General features: G+C 45.1%; 1 protein-coding gene across 1 annotated transcript in view; it reads left to right on the forward strand.

Moving 5' to 3' along the window:
* The first annotated feature begins 213 nt into the window (after positions 1 to 213).
* The window catches only part of SLC16A12 (solute carrier family 16 member 12), a 74,683-nt gene continuing 54,734 nt past the window's right edge, over positions 214 to 20,162 (forward strand). Inside the window, exon 1 of the mRNA XM_080823013.1 lies at positions 214 to 544. The gene's annotated coding sequence lies outside the window, so the exon portion shown is untranslated. The remainder of the gene's footprint in view (positions 545 to 20,162) is intronic.

Raw genomic sequence — 20,162 nt, forward strand, 5'->3', positions numbered from 1 at the left:
CTCCAGACGTTGCTCGTCGACCCTGCAGGGGAAAGTTCTTTTGCGAACGCCGGGCCGCCTCTGCTCGCCTCGGTCAGGGGCGCGCACTGCTGATAAGGGTCACAGCGGACCCCGCGGAGACGAGGGCGGTGCCGGGGCGAGCTGGCTGGGGACCCAGCGGGCCGACCCATTGCATAACCGCGAGGTGTCCCTCCGCCCGCGCGCCAAGCCTCGGCCCAGAGAGCGGATCCCAGGGATAAACCCCTTTCGCCCACCCCACAGAGTCCACGGCGGCGCTGGCGGGGCGGGGGTGGACCCGCCGGCGCGTTTCGCAGGCCGCATTCTGGGCGCTTCCCGGCGACGCTCTCCTCCTCCCGCGCTGCCCGCAGGGCCCCCGGCCCCAGCCCCGCCGGCGCCTCCGCCCCGAGCGCTCCCCGCCCCTTGGAAGCGCGGACCGCGGCGGCTGGGGCCCGGGAAGGGGCCACCGCACGGGGAGTCGGCCCGGTGGGTGCGCCTGTGGGGCATGTCCGCGCGCCGCCGCCCGGGGTACAGCGGTCCACGCGAGGTGAGGACGCGGCGGGACCGGGCGGGGCCCGGGGGAGGGGGAGACCGCTCGCCCGGGGCGTGCTGCGGGGCGCGGGCACCGGCCGGGCGGGGCTGCCCGGGGCGCAGCCTCCCGCTAGCGGCTGTCCTTCTCCCCGTTCCCCGGCGGCGTGGGGGCTCGGGGGGACCCGGGGCGTGCAGCGTGGCGGGGCGGCGGGGCGGCCTCGGGCTGGGCGTGGTGGAGCTGGCGGAGGGCGCTCGGTGGCTCCCGCGGCCCCAGCGCCCCCGGAGCCGGAACCCCCACCCCAGCCCGGGTCCTTCGGGGCGCATGTTGGGCTTGGATTAGAGGGACAGACGTGTGCTCCCTCGTCCTGCCGGCGTTGGGCCAGCGCTCCAGCTGTTTCTGGGCAGGTGGCTGGAAAGGAAGCGGCTTTGATCTCCATCTCCTGTGCTTTCCAAAGGTAGCTTTCCCGGGGTTTCGGAGACTGCTTTTCTGCTGCATTGGGCTTTCAGTGACTACTTTTTTTTTTTTTTCCTTTTTCTTAATCTTCTTCTGCTTAGGTACTAACAACACACCAACTAACCTTCAAAACGCTCAACTGATTGAACTTAATTTCTCAGCTCTTTCTTGTCCTTAAGGAAGGCCGTGTGATCCCTGTAGTGCAAATTCAGGGACAAGTGTTGACAAGCAAAATTCTAAAGCATGATTCCATTAAGTACTGGGGCCATTTGGTTAGCCTTCCGTTTTCACAATTCAGCTTTCTGACCATCTTACAACTTTTTTTTTTTTTAATTTATTTAAATGTTGAGTCGGATGGAACCTACCAGAACACTGGTTAAACCATTCCATTCTGATGGGACTCTAATTTACTATCCTGTTTGCTTCTCTGCTGAGATCTCGGCTCGCTGAAGTTGCCGCCGGCTTAGCCCAGGAAGAAAGACAAGGCCTGACAAACTTAGAAACACACTGTCTCCACGGATTTCTGAGATCACTAGCTTTTAAAATCATTAACGGGGGGTGGCCTGGGTGGTTCAGTACGTTGGGCGTCTGATTTTGGCTCAGGTCATGTTCACAAAGTCCTGGGATTGAGCCCGGCATCCGGCTCCTTGGGCAGCGGGGAGCCTGCTTCACCGTCTCCCACTCCCCTTGCTTCTGCTCTCTCTCATTCTGTCAAATAGATAAGTAAAATCTTAAAAAAAAAAAAAGATAAAATCATTAATGGACTCTGCAGTTTGTCTCACCCTCCCTCCACCAATGCCCTGCCGAACGAACTAAGCCAAGGGTGTCTGACCCTTCTGAGGTGCCCAACATCTGCCTGTTAAAGAAATAAATGGTGAAAATAAGGAATAGTAACTGAGTGACTGGATTTGGTCATGTAATCGCAGGATCTTAAAAATTGAAAAGGGTTTTAGAGATCATCTGTTCAAACCCTTCACCTGGCAAGCCAGGAAGCCAGGATTCCCATTGGCAAAGATTGGCTAAACTCACACTGTTCATTGGTGATGGAGCCAACACCACAGTCCATGCCTTCTCTTTCCCACTTGGTGACACTCGCAAAGCATACTGCTGCTAGGCATCCTGAACAAAAATGACAAAACTAGAATCACCTATAATTATATTCCTGTTCTTATTTTTTATTTATTTATTTTAACTGGTGGAATTTTGAAATAAATGAGAGGTTGATTTAGACAAACCATATCTGTAGTACAATTAAAAAAAAACACAGACCTTTAAATTTAAATAATATTTACATTCTTCTTGAACAGTGATGAATATGCAGATACATCCTAGGTGAACATCCAGAAAAGAAAACTAATCAAAGCGGGTGGACTAAATTTACCTGCCTCTCTCCCTGGAATCTCAGCTCCCTCTGGTGATGATTGGTTAGAGTAAAAGGTGTAATGTATGACTTTGGAGCCAACTTGAGAACCGCTAAGAGTCGAGAAAAGGGGTTTATATGAGGATGGTTTGTGTGTTGTGATTAACACCATGACCTTATAACAGAGCTGAGAAAGGGACTTTAAGCTGACTTCTTTAGCATTTTAGGCATTGCATACTTTTTTACGTTTCTCAATTTTTAACAGAGCTCTTTATTTACCTGCCGTATTCTGCAGTGACTACTGTGTGCCCAGTGCTGTTCTGGGCATTTGGGATCATCAGTGAATGCAGCAAAAAGATTTATTCCTGTGGAGCTCAAGTTACAATTCATTCATTAAGATGTTTCTGGATTTTGCTTGGCAGATAGAAGAGAATTTTGGTTTTGGCTAAAGTAGGGAAATGAACTTAAATGTTCCAGATTTTCTTCCTTCCAATCCCCTGATCCTGCTGATTTTATAATCACTGAAAACAAAGAAGGGAATTCAGATAAATTACTTTGACTTCTTTGAAAGGATATCCTCCCGTACTCGAAGAGCAGGTGCCACATTTAGTTATTTTATGTATGTTCATTCGGAGTCCCTTAAATTATTTCCTTTAGTGCAGGAACATCATTGTGGTGACATTAAACTTAATGAAGCATGGGAGGATTCATTTTCTCACTAGCGTCAGCGTGCCCGTGGTCATGTTGCTATTGTAATGGTACCAGTGGGTAAGATGTAGCTGCTTACTTATTTATGCAGATGGTGTTCTGCTTTCATTTTTTCTCACTTTACATTTTGTCCCCCACTCCTCTCCATATTCCTAGGCTTCACAGTGTTGTGACTTCCTGGTAAATCCGTTACCACGGAAGGTTTTATTCAGACATTCCAGTTTTAAGCATTTTCTAATTCCCTCAACTGCTTTTTCTTCAAAACGGCATGGTTTGCAAGCTTAGGCATGTTTATTGTTTTTAACAAAGGCTTATCAAAATGAACTTGGCAGTTTTTCAGTCTTATACAGCCAAAAAAAGTATTCAGTGCAGACTTTGGGGTTGTTTATGCATTCCTTACCTACCCTATTGGTTTGCTTTTAAAAATCGCTAATTTGGAAGCTATTTGCTTATAAGGACCTTTGTAGGATATCTCAAAACTGGTAAATGGTATAACAATTTAATTGGGGAAAAACCAAATCCACATTTGATGTTGGGAGATTTTGAGTACAGAGATTTTCCGTCTGTTTTTAATTTCTTCTCCATCAAAGGACATCAGGAAGTGTCATTATCTAACAATGTCATATTTGAAAGTGGTCTCTGTGAAGCCCTTGGAGGAGAGTCATGATTTCTGATGGCTGCTAGGCACCCAGACTTGTTGATTTTCTTCGGTTGCCCCCTGTTTCGCCCCATCAGACACTCATCCCTAGGCTCATCCCTCCTTTCCCTCTTCTTTGACCCCATGTTGATGAATGAGCTGAATTGCTCTAGCCAGGTAGGAAATGTCTAAATAAATTAATTATTTAATGTGTTCCTTCTTTACTTAGTAAATAAATAATAAATGCTTAGTGAATTTCTCCTTATTAAATATTGGTATAGATTGTGTTTTGAGCAACCCCCCCTTTTTTTTTCTATGCTCATGGCAGCAGGCAAGGTAAAGACACAGAACCTGCCAGCGAGGTATGAAAAAAAAAAAAAGATGTTATATGACTGGCTGTCATCCGGGTTCTGAGCTCCATGAGGTAGATAAGTACTCTGGAAATTAAAAGGGAGGGGAGAAAGCATGCAGGCACTATAAGTAATCAAGGTTTAGGGAAGACTTTATAGAGAGGACATGTTTGAGCGTCTCCTTGACAGACAGTTTGGTAAAGCTTTCTACAAGTAGAAGGGTATATCTATCTTTATGGGAACCTATCTCTGGTTTTTTTTCTTTGAAGACCTATGGAGGACTTCCTTTTGGGGGGCCAGGTAAGGCTGTGTTGGGTTGTATAATGAACCCTGACCGTTTCTACACCCTCTGCATGCTTCCCTCTCCATCTTGGATAATGGCATACTGAACGACACTACAACAACTCAGGTCACCTGCGTGGCTCAGTTGGTTAAGTGGCTGCCCCTTGGTTTGGGCTTGGGTCATGATCTTGGGGTGGTAGGGTAGAGCCCCACCTCGAGCCCAGTGTTGGGCTCCACGCTCAGTGGGGAGTCTGCTTCAGGATTCTCTCTCTCTCTTACCTCTCCACCCACTCTCTCTCTAAAATAAATGAATAAATCTTAAAAAAAAAACAAAACCCAACTCAGAGTTAGCCATTACTCTTCTTCCCTCTGGAACCCTTCCTGGTTGCTCCTCAGCACAGAGGCCGCTATGGGAAGTAGCTGCCATCACAATGAATTGGTGTACTTTGCTTTTATCACCTCAGGGGCATGCTCATGGTCGTGTTTGCTTATAGTTCTGTTTATCACTAGCCTACCACTAGTACTTGCTATTGTAATTTTGCAATTTAATGAAATATTACATAAAATGATATAACGTAAATGCCAAAGAATGTTTTTCTATAAAAACTAAATGGATTGCCCTATAGGCCCATAAAAGTGAGTCATTTCTAAAAACATCAACACATGCTACAGTGTGGATGAACCATGAAAACATTACACTGAGTGAGAGAAGCCAGATGCAAAAGACCACATATTGTGTGATACGTCCAACGTAAGCAAATCCGCAGAGACAAAAAGTAGATTGGTGGCTGGCATGGTATAAGGGTAGGGAAAGTTGAGAGTGACTGGCAATGATACATGGTTTCTTTGGGGGATGATGGCTTTATTCTAGAATTAGATGGCAGTGATGGCTTTATAACATGTGAGTACACTAAAAATCACTGAACTGTAGTCTTTAGAATGATTAAAAGGGTAAATTTTATCTCAAACCACCCCCTGCAAAACAGTGAAGCTAAAAAGAGAAAGAACAACATCAACAAGCAGGCTACTACTCCTTACATGTGGAATGGACAGCCGCAGAAGATTGTTGAACTCTAATAAAATAGATCTAGGAAGATTTGGCACTTGGGCTTTTCCACAGGTAACTTTAAGGTACAAATGCTTTTACTGTCTTTGAGAAAATGTGGTAAGGTGATAGACGAGGTGAAAACACTGATCTAGTGGACTTCTTAGAACTGATCTTAGGTTTTTTTTTTTTTTTTTTTTTAAGATTTTATACATTTATTTGTCAGAGAGAGAAAGAATACAAGCACAAGCAGGAGGACCGGCAGACAGGGGGAAAAGCAGACTCCCCGCTGAGCGAGGACGCTGGGATCATGACATGAGCCCAAGGCAGATGCTTAACCAGTCAAACCACCCAGGCATCCCAGAACTGATCTTATTTTTAATGACATTTAGTCTTATCTTACTTTCAATAGTAGTGGGAATTCTCACCCTCTGTTACCAGTTAGCTATCCCCAAATGTGTTTTCACTGTTGATTTTTGTATTAAATGTAGTACTTCTGGGGCTCCTGGATGGCTCAGTCGGTTAAGCTGCTGCCTTTAGCTCAGGTCATGATCCCAGTGTCCTGGGATCGAGTTCCGCATGGGGCTCCTTGCTTGGGGGGGAGCCTGCTTCTCTCTCTGCCTCTGCCTGCCATTCTGCCTGCTGGTGCTCTCGCTCTCGCTCTCTCTCTCTGACAAATAAATAAATAAATACAGAAAATCTATAAATAAATGTAGCACTTTCATGGATCTTGATCAGTCTGAACTGTGTTTTGCGGATTTCTGTGGGTTTCAAGGAATCTCGGGACATGAGGGTCATGGGGACAGTGTGGGGAAAGATGTCCTACATCCAGCTTGGGGTTCCTTTTGGTGATCTCTTTGGCAACCTGAGTGCTGTGCTGGTCTTGATCTCACATTTTGGGTTTCCAAGTAAGATTTTCTCTGAACAAGGGATTTCTTGGTGAAAACAAGTTTGTAAATGATTAGGCCACATGTTTATAAGTTTCTGCTTCCCTTTCTCTGCCAAATTTGGTTTATGTCATTCTGGTAGCTCCTAATTGTTTCAAAATACTACCATGCACCTATGTTGAAAAAGCATGAGAAGACATTGGTCTTATGAACTTTATATCCTCTGTGCCTGTGCAGAGAGAGCATCAAATGAGTAATTAGATATTCTGGGCAAGAAGCATAGATTGGAAGTCATTAGCATAGAGACTCAGTTTAAGTCCTGTGTTTGGAAGTAATCACGCTAGGAGGGTGTTGATGGAGAGACGTGAGGTGGGTCAAAGATGAAATCCTGAGGAATGGCTGTGCTAGGTCAGGTACTCTCTGTACTCACACTTTGGTCAGCGAGGTTCCCTCTTTAGTTTGCTATTTCCCCACATATGCTCGGGCATAACTGTTGAAAGAATTGGAGCATGAGTGTATATGTGAGTAGGTGGGGGTGTGGGGTAGGGTCGGAGCATAGGCTGCAGAAGCCAGCCAAGGAAGTTTCTCTTTGAGGGCTCCTTCTATATGTGTACTGATGTCCAGAATGAGAAGATAAACTTGAGTGTTTGCCTCATGGATTTAGTAGTGAGAGAACCATTGCAGTATTTTTGGCGTGCAGTGATTTGTTAAGAAGCATTACAGTTTCTTGATTTTTAAAATCCAGACATCCCCCCTGCCATGTCTTCATTTTCCCTTGTGGGACTAGAGTGCTGACTACTAGGTTCTGGGTAAGGTCCCAGTGAGACCCCAGGTAAGTCCCCATGCCGCAAAGGTCTGAAGTTTTATTTTGTGTCATTGACACAGACTCTGCCTTCAGTGTTGGCCAGCTGTTTAGCAAATGTGTTACAAGTCTCAGTAGGCAACAGTGTATTAACATAATTTATATACCCATAAACACTCTTAGGAGAAGTCAAAGTACCCTGATAAAGAATAAATAAATGCTCATAAGTAAGACACTGGCAAATATATTTTACTTAATAGTTAAGGGGTTCTAATGATAAAGCAGGCATGGTATGGGGGTGGGGAAAGTTGAGAGTGACTTGTATCAAAAAATTAAGCACCACACATTTTTTCCTCTTGTTTTTACTTCTCTCAGTTGACTTCTTCCACATTCAGAAAAGAAAAATTATAGACAACCCTATGTTTTAATTTTATTAGAGATGAAGGTGTAATTAAAATTTCAAATGAAGGTGGGGGGGCACCTGGGTCGCTAAGTCAGTTAAGTGTTTGACTCTTGATCTCAGCTCAGGTCTTCATCTTAGAGTGCTGAGTTCAAGCCCTGTGTTGGGTTCCATGCCCAGTGTAGAGTGTACTGAATAAATAAATGAATAAGTAAAACTTCAAAAACTAAAAGAAATTTCAAATGACCTTGAATAGCTGATGCATCTAAATTGGTCTCTCAGAATCGTTCTGGCACATTCTGCTTTCTTTAGAAATTCTTGCATGATCATATAGCTAATTGGCCCCAGATACAGGCTAGATTAAGGCAAAGTTTCAAGATTTTTTTTTTTAAGTTTTAATAGTTTTAAGGTGGAAAGAGCCTTTTGAATTAGATGGAATAGAATTAATTACTTTTAAAGGCCCTAATAAAAACATATTGTGATTAAGCAATGTTAAAATAACTCGATGAGTTTACCTCTTCATCAGGCAAATGTTTGCTGAGTCCCCAGCATGTGCTAGACACTGTCAGGTCCTGAAGGCCCACAAAGAATAGATGGGGTCTTACGCAAAGGCTTGCAATCTCCTGGGGGAGGCAGATTACTTGTCTCCTAGGCAGACAAGTAATCAGGGCATTGTGATGAGTCCCTGCTTTAGTTCAAAGCCAGAGGGTCTAAATGCTGCCTGGGTTGGTCAAACCATTAAGGAAGTGTAGAAACTCATGTGGTGAACACCCTGAGGAAGGGCGGTCTAGGCACCAGGCACAATACGTACAAAGGCACTGAGGTGGGAAAGTAACACTGTGGACTGAAAGACCTGCGTGGATCCCCAGGGTGGTTAGGGATGGCTGACCCGCAGGGCGTGTGTATGGCTCCATGCCAGATAAGACCAGAAGAACTGGCAGGAGCAAGATCATTTAGGGTCTTCATGGACCGCACTAAGGAGTTTCAGTTTTGCTTTAGCTGCTGAGAGTACTCCTTAAAGGCTTTTAAACTGAGGAGTGGGGGTGGGAATGGGGTTTTGGTGATAAAATTAGCTTGTGCTTCAAACATTTCTGAATGAGGCTTGAAGAAAGGTCCAAGACAAATGAGGGGTCTGTTGAAATGGTGCAGGTGGGGAGTAAGGTTCATGCCTCGTGGTAAGACTTCCGCTTTATTCATATTTATAGTCTTTGTGCTTGGTGCCCTTATAGGGCATGTGGTGGAGAGGTCTGGTAGGCAATTTGATGTTCTGGGAGAGCAGTCCAAAATGGCATTATCCGCTAATAGGCTCAGTTGAACATGACAGGATTGGATGAACAAGACATAATTGGATGTAATTACCTGAGGAACATGTAAAGAATGAAGTGTGAAATGGGTCAAAAAATTGTGGAGAATAACTTGGGTGTGTTCACATTATACCCAGGGCACATGTTGGTCACTGTACCCTCCTTTTTCCACTCAAGTTACATGCCGATCTTTTTCTAGAGCAACTGTGAGGGCAGAGATTACATCTTATTTACAGTGTCACTGCCATTGTTCACGGCTTAAGTCCTGTGTTTGGAAATGATCACCTAAGGAGAGTGTTTATAGAGAGACGTGAGATGGGTCAGAGATAAAATCCTCGTACAGTTCCAGAAAGCGCCCTTCATATGTCTGCGTAGTTGTGTCTCACTGTGAATAGTGCCTCTTGGGGTTGTGCTTCAGCTGTCCCTACTCAGCCGGTCGCAGCAGCTGTCATGCTACCTGAGATATGGTAAGTGTCCAGTATATACTGTTTGTTGAATGAATGAGTAAATGACACGACATCTAATGAGTGGCCAGAGAAAGAAGGCTCTAGCAAAGGAAAGTAAGAAACATAGGTCTTTGGTGGCGGGCGGGGGGAGGATAAACAGGCGGGACTCTGGTCGTGGAAATTCAAGGAAGAAAGTTTCAATAATGAGAGAGCGTGCCAAGTGCTACAGAGAAGCCAGTTAGTTAGGGATGGCAGAGTTACTATTGGCAATTAGGAGTCATTGGTGTCTACAACAGCTTGAGCGGTGTGTAGGGGAGGCAGGATGCAAATTCCATTCTGCTGAGGTGGGAGTGAGAAAAGGGATGAGGACACAGTCAGTGTGGACAGGTCCTTCAGAGGCTGGGTTTGTGAAGGGAAGAAAGTAACTGGGGGCAGCTGAAAGGGCAGTAGGGGTGAAGGGGGCTTCCTGCCCTTGGCTTGAGTTCTCTTCCCTTCTTTCCTCTCTCACATTCCTCCTTCTCGCGTTCAAGGTGACAGATACGTGAGGAAATTTATAAGCTAAAGGTCTAGGTTCAAAATACAGAATGTAGAAGAGGGGACACTAACCTGAGAAATCAAATATGAAGGGAAGCCTCTTTCTTTGCCAAAGGAACAAAAGGGATGAAGGGTGCACATGGGCAGGGAAGAAGTGGACGAATAAGCTGAAGGGGGATAAAATGGAGTAAACAGCCCACATTTTCTCTATAAAACAGTAACTGGCATTTTCGGGGGGCGCTTTATATGTTCTAAGCGTTGTTCAAACTACTGCCCTGTGTGAAGTCTCTGAGTTCTAGCAACCGTCATGTGAGGATGGAGTTATTTTCCTAACATTATAAATGAGGCAATGGCAGCCCAGACCGGTGAAGCCTCTGGCCTGAGGTTGAACAGCCGCCCGGAGGCAGGACCAGGATGCCTTCAACGCTGTCCACCATCCTGCTGCGGGGTACATAGAGTACTTATTTTAAATAAGCAATGCGCAAATGGAATAGGTAGAAATATTGTTGCTGAGTCATTCCAAGCACTTGGTTTGTGTTGGAAATCATAATTGTGCCATTGATTTGCAAGGTTGAGAGATCTGCTCTGGCAGAACTTGCTTTACCAGTTATAGGAACGGAAATGTTTGGATGGCCTGGGTTGATTCAAAATTGGGGATTGGTGGCTCAGAAAGAGTGGGGGTGTCAGAAAGAGAGCAAGTGACATGATGGAAAAGGAGCTCTAGCCTCTGAAGAGCAGGCAAGCTGAGGGAATGGGAGGAGAGGGAGAGGCCAGGGGCCTGGGAGCTCAGAGAGGCTGGAAACCAGGTGCAGTAGGAGTTAGGGAATTGTGAAGGATAGAAGGTTGGGGTTTGGGACATCTCACATCAGCTCTATTTTTCAGAAGTGAGGATTGGCACAGGTGATGATTGGTTGATGGCTTTGGGAGTACATGGCTGAATTGAATGGAAGTGAATCTTATGGGACGTGACAAGGTTAAGGTTGAGGCTGAGATCCGCAGAATGTTGGGTCCATGTTGACTAGACCCTGCCTCTTGTTGGAGGATGGTGCCCAGAGCCCTAAGGACTGGTCTGGATTTTAGAAAGCTACAACCCAAGTATGCTGTGGTTCTAGGGAAGGATACAGAAGGCTGATCTCTGGCATGCAGTAAATACCACCGCATGCTCCCAACAGGGCAAGTCACAGAATGGTTGGATCGCTCCCATCTCGCACTGTAGTTTTTGAAAAAATAACTTGCAAGTATCAGTTGGCAAAACAACACCTTTCAAAGCAACTTTGGATGCTTTAGCCAAATCGTCTTTATCACCCTGCAAAGAAAGGACTGTGTGCTCTGAGGAAACCTCCTCCTCCTTCTCCCTCCTCATTTTCCTCTCTGGGAGTGAGCAGCACAGTGGGCGGGGAAGAAACTGAGGATCATCAGGCTTCCAGCTGTTGAGCTTTGTTGTGCTTTGTGGGGGTGGGGGTCATGGGAGAGGGGCCAGAACTTGAGTGGGGCTCAGTGGGGCTTCTCTAGTTAGCCACGTGATGGGAACCAGCAACGCGTGCTCCCTTTGTACAGCTGTGCATACCACGGTCGGCTTTGCTCTTCTGCCCCTTCAGGGTTGCAGGAAATCAAAATTAGATCCGAGGTGAGCTTAGATGCCCCACGTGTGAAGATCAGGAGCTACTGCCTGGGGACAGAATATGTGTGCCAGGTCTAGGCGAGTGGCCCGCGCGGATAGTGAATCAGGCAGGCTGTTCTGGGGTGTACGGAACAAAAACTCCAAGCTGGACTGACTGCACTGGTAAGGAAAAGGATTTCTTCAGTTAGCAGAACGTCCCGGGCTCTGGCTTTACTTCTCTGTGATTCTCTTGGCTCCGTCCCTGCCATGTGTTCATTTCATTCTCAACCTGATTGCCCTCATGGTCCCCAGATGGCTTCAGTTGTTCGAAGGATCCCATGGAGACAGGAACATCCGCTGGGGGGTGGGGGGAGAAGCGGCATCTTCGTATCTTCTCAGTAGTGAGCGAATGTTTCCCAGAAGCTCCTGGAAGACTTCCTTGTCCCTGGCAAAGAGGGGGTCACAGACCTTTCCTTAAATCAGCCCATGACTGGCAGGCCCAACAGGATTGCTGTAATTTTGATTAACCACTTGGGATGGACTGGATGTTGGGAATCACGTCCATGACAGAGAGAAGGCTCAGGGCCATTGTTATGAAATTCCAGCCTTTTCAAGGGGAAGGAGCCTCAGGATGGCGGCCGTCAAGTCCCACTCCAGCATTTGCTGGCACTATGAACTCCGGCAAATTACCAACTTCCGTGAGCTTCGGTTTTCTCTGAGAGGATCATTGTGGGAGTTGAAAACTATATAAACTTTAAGGAGCTAATTTTTCATTTAATGATCATGATGATGATGATATGAATAACAGTTCCATTTACTGAGCACTTATGTGTTCCAGACTCTTGCTCTAGTAATATAATTCACTAAACACCTATCAAGCAACCATCATACTCAAGGCGTTCTAAATGTTTTATTTCTGAGCCTGTTAAGCTGAGATCTGGAACAGTAAGTCTAGGGAGAGAGAAGAGGCTGGTGGTCAGTTTCACTGTGGGTTTCAGTGCTGTGGCCAGTGTGACGGGGAGTGGCAGCTGGCTGTTGGGCCTCTGACAATTGCTCCGTTGTCTGCCACTGACTGTCTTTCTCTAACTAACTAGTTCAGGGCTCCCTGCACTAGGGGTTTGCAACACACAGGTGTACACGTGTCTTTAGAACACTCGATCCTTTTCTTTTCTCTTTCCCCTTACTTCCCAAATATAAGATTTTTGTGTACTTATGCTTTTGAAGTAGTAGAGGGATTTATAAATGTTTATTAGACACTTATCTCTATTGTCTCATCTGAGCCCCAGGAAGAAGTCAAGCCTGAATGTGCATCTGTATTGAGGATTGGTGGTCACGAGTTCCATCACGTACAGAAGGCAGTAGGTGGTGGTGGCATCATTTTTTTTTTTTTTTTTGATGTTGCAAATTACCCTGCTTTGAACATCACTGTGAAGTGAACTTCCCCCATATTTTGGTTTCTATCCATCAGATAGTTTCCCGGAAGGAGAATCTAGGTCAAAGAGTTTGAAACTTTTTATAGGGATTGCCTGATTGGCTCATGGAAGGTTTCTGGATGGTGAAAATGACACACTTGTAGCATTATTTGGGGATTAAGCGCTTTCTCACTCTGTGGTGTTTTATCTGCCTGGGATCATAAAATATTTCCAGAAAACCTGAACTGTTCTAATAACATCTAACTTACATTTCCCCAGGTCCCCCTTGCAATTATAATAAAAACTGTGATTCTGTGGCTCAGCTGATGCCATTTCCTCCCCATTCCTTTGTAAAGTCCTGGGGAGAAACTAAACTCGTCCATCCTGATTCATCTTTTCCTTAGTGTGAGTTACTGCCCTTGAGGCTTCTTGGTCTGCATGCAAATAGACTCCCCGAAGGTCTATCTTTGATACACATCTGCTTTTTATTCGTAGTTCTGGCCCTCGTGCTGGGACTTCTGCTCTACTCTGAGACAATATGTGAGTCGTTGATGACGACAGTGAAATGCAGTATGCTGGGTTTTCTGCTGATGCAGTATGATATGGAGTATCTGTTTTGGCATTGTGGTGGGACTGCAAAAACTTGCACTCGTATGACTTGATTTCCCATGTAATTGTCTCAAGAGTTCCTAAACGATGCTTCTCCCCAACTCTTCCAAGCCCACCAGATATATTGATGAATGAAGCTATGTGATCAATAGAAAGTCAGAGGAAGGAACTGTCAGTGATCTTAAATGAATTTTTTAAAACTCATAGTTGCAACCATAGCATATATGATACAAACTGTATTTGTATTTTGTCCTTTGTACATTTCCTGAGCTAATTTTAAACGAAAGTGTGTCAAGTGGGATAAGCGGAAAAAGCAAAAGTGGAGGACCCTGGAGGGGACCATCAACAGAACACAGTGTGACCAGGACTGGGGGGCAGGGTGGGGAGAGAGTGCTGTGGCAGCAACTGAGTCGATTGGGGAGGGCAGGTAGAAACTGGAGACCCAGGAGGCCGCTCCTACCAGATTATGGGGCCAGTTAGGGGGAAAGCCTGCATTTCTACGCAGATCTTTCTGCATTAGAATGGTGCCTTCTTTATTTGCTTCTTTTTCCAGATTTGAATGTTCAAAATTACCTCTAAAATAATCAGACTTTATAGAAGGGAACAAAAGGGCATACTGCTTCTCCCACTTTCTCTCACATCTCAGGTTTACATTATTTTTGAATATATTGTGCCAGTGCAGTTAACATACAGTGTTCTGTTAGTTTCAGCTGTATAGTATGGTGATTCAGTGCTTCCATACCCAGAGCTCGCCACAGTGCACTCCTGAAGCCCCTTCACCTAACCCCCCATCCCGCTACCCCCCTGCCATCTGGTGACCATCAGGGTGTTCCCTAAAGTTACCAGTCTGTTTCTTGATTTGCCTCTCTCCCTTTGTTCTCCTTTGTTTTGTTTCTTAAATTCTACATGTAAGTAAATCAGGTTTACATTTTGTATTTTTAATCTCCCCCTTCTGCCAATAGGGTTTCATTTTTAATTTCTAAAAAATGGCTCTTAAACGTTTGAACTTGTCTTCAATTAGGCCTTGGCAAGAACTATTTGCCTATCATGGATTCAGTGGATCCCTGATCCTTATTGGAAATGTCAGGTTGTCCACAAAACTCTTGTAACTTGGGCAGAATGCTAACCCAAAAGAAATGCTACAATTCAAATGGGACAGAGTCACTTAATTCCTGTGATTTGCCGAGCAACATGAGGGAATTTAAAACAGTTACTCCCTGTCTTCCTGTCCAGGTGGAGCTCAGCTTGGAGAACCTCCCAAGACTAGGCACTGAGCTAACATTTCCCTTTTTGGCTTGATTCAACCAATTTGCCCTGATAACAAGTTTGAAGGAGTTTATAATCAAATAGGAAACAAGGTAGGCATTCACCTTGTCAGGTAAAAACAGGGTGCTAAGCCCATAACTCATGGAAACAAGATCACAGAGAGAATACATAGATTCCTACAAGAAATCTTATCAGTTATTTACAGTATCCATTTACAAGTAAATGATTGGTGGTGGCACTTAAGCCAGGGGTTGCAAAACCCCCCTCTTTGGGAGCTCAAGAGTGAAGTAGCCGAGCTGCGATTTAATAGGGAGGGACAGGGCTCTCGCCCAGTTGCGGAGAACATCATGTCACCATTGGACAGATACTCTGATTCTGTTCTTACTGCCAAGGAAGTATCAGCTGACAAAACAGACAAAAATCCCTGCCCTCCTGCCGTTTACAGTCTGATTTGTCACTGCCTTGGAAAACAAATGACTAAGCCAGTTAGAATGATGGGCAGAGCAAAAGTAGATGAGTCAGACACCCTGGTTCCTGTAATAAACTGCACGGATTCCAGCTTTGTTCATTTTGAGGCCTTTTTCTCATAGCTGGTGTTTCCGGGTAAGTGTGTTGACTGTAATTACAGTAGAAGTTGAGGTAGCTTCTTTTTGGCATTCTGCTGGTTTTGTTGCCTTAATTTGCCAAATAATCTTAATCATAAAATATTACTGGCTCTACAAGGCAGCCCCTGGGTTTATTTCCCTCCAGTTTTGCTGTTGAATGGAAAATAGAGCGTTGCGAATAATTCCATCTGTCCTGTGCGGGTGGTGATGACTAATTGATAATGACTTAGGCGGTGTTCGAGCACCCCAGCGGGTGGGTTCCCTGCCTCGGGGGCTCCCCCCACCCCATGGGGCCGTGCTGTTACGGGCCTGGTTTTCCGCCCAGCGGTGTGACTCTGATGAGGTCACAAGAAAAACAAGCCTGGGAGCTTGAACTGAGGAAGCCATGTGCCTTTTCTTTGAGCTTCTTGTGGGAAAATGGGGATAGGAAGCATCAGTGATTGCACTTATCTCATTTTCCCAAACGGAACTTCTGCTGGGCTTGCAAAGTGAGGCCAAATTGATAGTTTTGAAAAGAGTAATGCTGGCCACCGGCAGGGATCTAGTCCTCTGTTCTGTTCAGGCTTCAGTGCCTGGGGGGCTGTCTTTAGCAACTGAAAGAGTATTACCGATGTGAGTGTTGGTGGCCTGGATTCCTGTCTCGGGAGCTGCTCGGATGTATGTGCCCAGAGCTCCTGCTTCTCTTGCACATTGAGTGGGGAGGGGGGTGTTCTGTGCTGAGCCGGGAGGCAGCAATCTGCCCAGCCAGAGTCTCAGCATTCCCGACCTGGGGCATTTTCCCCTGGAGGGACCTGTGAGTCCTGATGGCCACATGTCTTACAGAAGCGTCTTGGGTGTTCCTACTGACACTGTATGCCCTCAAAGGATCACATCACCCACTGAAATTGTAGCCAAACATCTCTGGGACACCTCTACCTCAACACAAAGTCCAGTGGGCACTCTAGGAGCCCATTGTTTGTGTCTCCCCTTCATACGCTGAAGCCCCAACCAGCAGTGGTGCATTATTAGAAGGTAGGGCCTTTGAGATTCAAGTTTAGAGGTGGTCATGAGGGTGGAACCCCGTAATGGGATTAGTGTCCTTAGAAGAAGGGGAAGAGAGAGAAGAGCTGAGGAGAGGCCATGTGAGCACACAGCCAGAAGGTGGCCCTCTGCAAGCCCCTGCAAGCCACAGAGAGAGCTCTCACCAGCGCCCCACCTGGCTGGCACTCTGATCTCCCCCTTCCAGCTTCCAGAATTGCAGTAAAATAAATGCATGTTGTTTAAGCACTCTAGACTGTGGTATTTTGTTAGGACAGCCCAAGTGGACTAGGACAGGCTCAGTGCCTCTTCTTAGAGTCTTACCTGATCTGTCAGTAGGGTTAATAATATTGTTCCCTTTTTTAAGGGGGGGGATTTTATACTTTTATTTTTTTATATATATTTTTATTTACATGTAATATATTATTTGTTTAAGGGGTACAGGTCTGTGATTCATCAGTCTTCACAATTCACAGCACTCACCATAGCACATACCCTCCCCAATGTCCATCACCCAGGCACCCTATCCCTCCCACCCCTATCCTCTCCAGCAACCCTCAGTTTGTTTCCTGATACAAATGTAGTGATCAGAAGGGACACGTGCATCCCAATGCTTATAGCAGCAATGTCCACAATAGCCAAACTATGGAAAGAGCCTAGATGTCCCTCAACAAATGAATGGATAAAGAAGGTGTGAGATATATATGCAATGGAATATTACGCAGCCATCAAAAACATGAAATCTTGCCATTTGCAATGATGTGGATAGAACTAGAGGCTATTATGCTAAGCGAAATAAATCAGTCCGAGAAAGACAATTATCATATGATCTCACTGATACGAAGAATTTGAGAAACAAGACAGAGGATCATAGGGGAAGGGAGGGGAAAATGAAACCAGACAAAACCAGAGAGGGATACAAACCATAAGAGACTCTTGTTCTGTTTTTTTGTGGGTTTTTTTGTTTGTTTTTTTTTTTTTTACCTCTGACCCTGTGCTTGCCTGGATTTATCTTTACCTTTCTCAATTTCCTTGCAGCGTCTGCTTCTTCTACCTGTCCCTGAAAGATTGGGATTCCTCCGAGTCCTACTCTCTCTTCTCTCCCACCCACCATCAGGACACCTGGCTCCTCACATTGGGGTCTGTGGACCAGCATAGGCCTCCCTTGTGAGTTTATCAGAAATTCAAATCTCAGGCCCCACCCAGACCCGCTGAATCTGAATCTGCCATTAACAGGAGACGCCCACGGAAGTCTGAGAGGCCTATTCTTCAACATCTCAGTGACCAATGGTGTGCCCGGACACTGAGTGCAGGTCTGGACACCAGGTCTCTCTCCTGAGCTCTAGACCAGTTTCTCCAGCAGAGCCCCTGGTCCAGCCACTTCAGGGTCCCACAGGGATACCGAACTTTGCCAGGTCTAGAGTTTTGTTTCTTTTTTCCCAAATATGTTCCTCTTCCTTCAGGCGACCAATACAATATAGGGGCTCTCCAGAAACGTCTACTTTAGAACTCCCGTTTAACGTTGTGCTAGATGGTTTCTTTGGGGTTAGGAGAGCTAATGGCCAGGCAGGATGCTCTGATCTGGCTCACCCAGTGTTCATTTGGCCTCTCCTCTGACTGATCCGTGTGGCTAACAGCCTTTTGTTAAATATTTTGAATATTGCCCATGGCGTCATGTTCCTTTAACAACGTGTCTAAGTTGTTTCCTCTGTAGTATGTTCGAAAGCACACAGGTACTAAATAAATTAGGTGCCAATTTTAAATTAGTATTATTTATTATATGTGTTATTAATTATAATATATTAAAGGTACTAGCACTTAATATATATTTTTGAGCAAGTAGGAGGTTCTCTGCCTGCAGTGCAAGATTTTCAGCATGTCTGGGGTTGACCATAGCTATCCTAAAGGAAGGGTCATTGGGAATATAGTGTGACCCGATGTGGCACGTGATTGAATCCTACAACATCTGTGCAATGACAGAGGATGGTGACATCAATTATAGTGCATTTGTACAAATGCTTTGCAGCTATAAGAATGTAACATTCACGGTATCAAATGAAACGAAAAGAACGAATTATATAAAATGATTATAGTTCGGGATTTTTAAAAAGATTTTATTTATTTATTTTACAGACAGAGATCACAAGTAGGCAGAGAGGCAGGTGGGGCGGTGGGTGGGGGGCAGCAGGCTCCCCACCGAGCAGAGAGCCCGAAGAGGGGCTCAATCCCAGGACCCTAGGATCATGACCTGAGCCAAAGGCAGAGGCTTTAGCCCACTGAGCCACCCAGGCGCCCCTAGTTTGGGATTTTTTTGCAGTGCGGTGAAACATATACAGTACAAATTACCATTTTAATGTTTTCAAGAGTACAGTTCTGTGCCATTAAGTACATTCATATTGTTGTGCAATGATCCCCACCATGCGTCTCCAGCACTTTTTTTCTATCATTTCAAACTGAAACTCCATGCTCATTGAACAGTAACTCCCCATTCTTCGTCCATCCAGTCCCTGGCATCCACTGTTCTTTCTGTTTCTATGAATTTGACTGTTCCGAATACCTCACATAAATGGAAGCATATAATATTTGTCCCTTTGTGACTGGGGAAAACATTCACTTAGCATGTTTTCAAGGTTCATCCATTTGAAATGTGTCAGAACTTCCTTCCTTTTTAAGGCTGAATAGTAGGCCATTGTGTATATACACCACGTTTTGTTTCTTCATTCATCTGGACACTTGAATTGCTTCTACCTTTTGGCTGTTGTGAATATTGCCGTTATGAATGTGAATGTATGGATATCTGTCTGAATCCCTGCTTTCACTTCTTTTGGGTATACACCCAGCAGTGGACTGGGTCGATTGTATGATAATCCAATTTTAAATTTTATTAAATTAATTTTAAATTAAATTAAAATTAATTTTAATTAAAATCTAAATTAAAATTAATTTTAATTTTACTCTAATTAAATTTGATTTAATTTTGATTTAAATTAAAATTGATTTAAAATTAACTTTTAATTAAATTTTAATTTAAATTTAAGGTAAATTTAAATTAAGAAGAGCCACCATATCATTGCAGCATTTTACATTCCCACCAACAATGTACAAGGGATCCAATTTTCCTGCATCCTTGCGAATACTTGTTATTCTCTGGTTTTGTTTTTTGTTTGTTTGTTTTTTATGATATTCATTGTGCTGGATGTGAAGTCTCAGTTTTGTTTTTAAAAAGATGTATTTACAGGGGCGCCTGGGTGGCTCAGTTGGTTGAGCGGCTGCCTTCGGCCCAGGTCATGATCTCAGGGCCCTGGGCTCAAGTCCCACATCCAGCTACCTGCTCAGCAGGGAGCCTGTTTCTCCCTCTCCCTCTGTCTGCCGCTCTGCCTACTTGTACTCTCTCTCTGTCAAATAAATAAATAAAATCTTTTAAAAATTGATTAAAAAAAGATGCATTGACATATATACATAATATAGAAAACATTTCTCCAGAGGACCTACTCCAAATGAAAGCAGTGTAGACGATTTTTATTATTCTCTCTGATGACTGTTCTCTCCCTTTTCTGCATTAAGGATGTATGATATGTGTAATTAAAAACGCCTGAAGCTCAGAGTCAAGCTATGTCTTCAATTCAGGCCTTGGCAGTAACTCCTGTTTGTCTGGCTGTGCAGCCTTCAGGTGGGCCTCCTACTTGCTGATTTTGGACTTGGCGCCACCGCTGTCACAGGGACAGTCTTCACGTTGAGGCCGTCCGCGGCCACTCCCATGCTCGAGGCCTGGCTGCTGCTCGTTCCTTTGCCCAGTGAAGCAGCCCCAGGCTTTGTTGGCCGTGCATGAGGGGCAGGAACGATTACAACCAGGTCTCAGCATGTGGCCTTCTGTGCCCGAGGCCACCTTCTTCCCCCAGCTGGATTTTTAGCACAA

Source organism: Martes martes, assembly GCF_963455335.1.
Source record: "Martes martes genome assembly, chromosome: 14".
Taxonomy (NCBI): Eukaryota; Metazoa; Chordata; class Mammalia; order Carnivora; family Mustelidae; genus Martes; species Martes martes.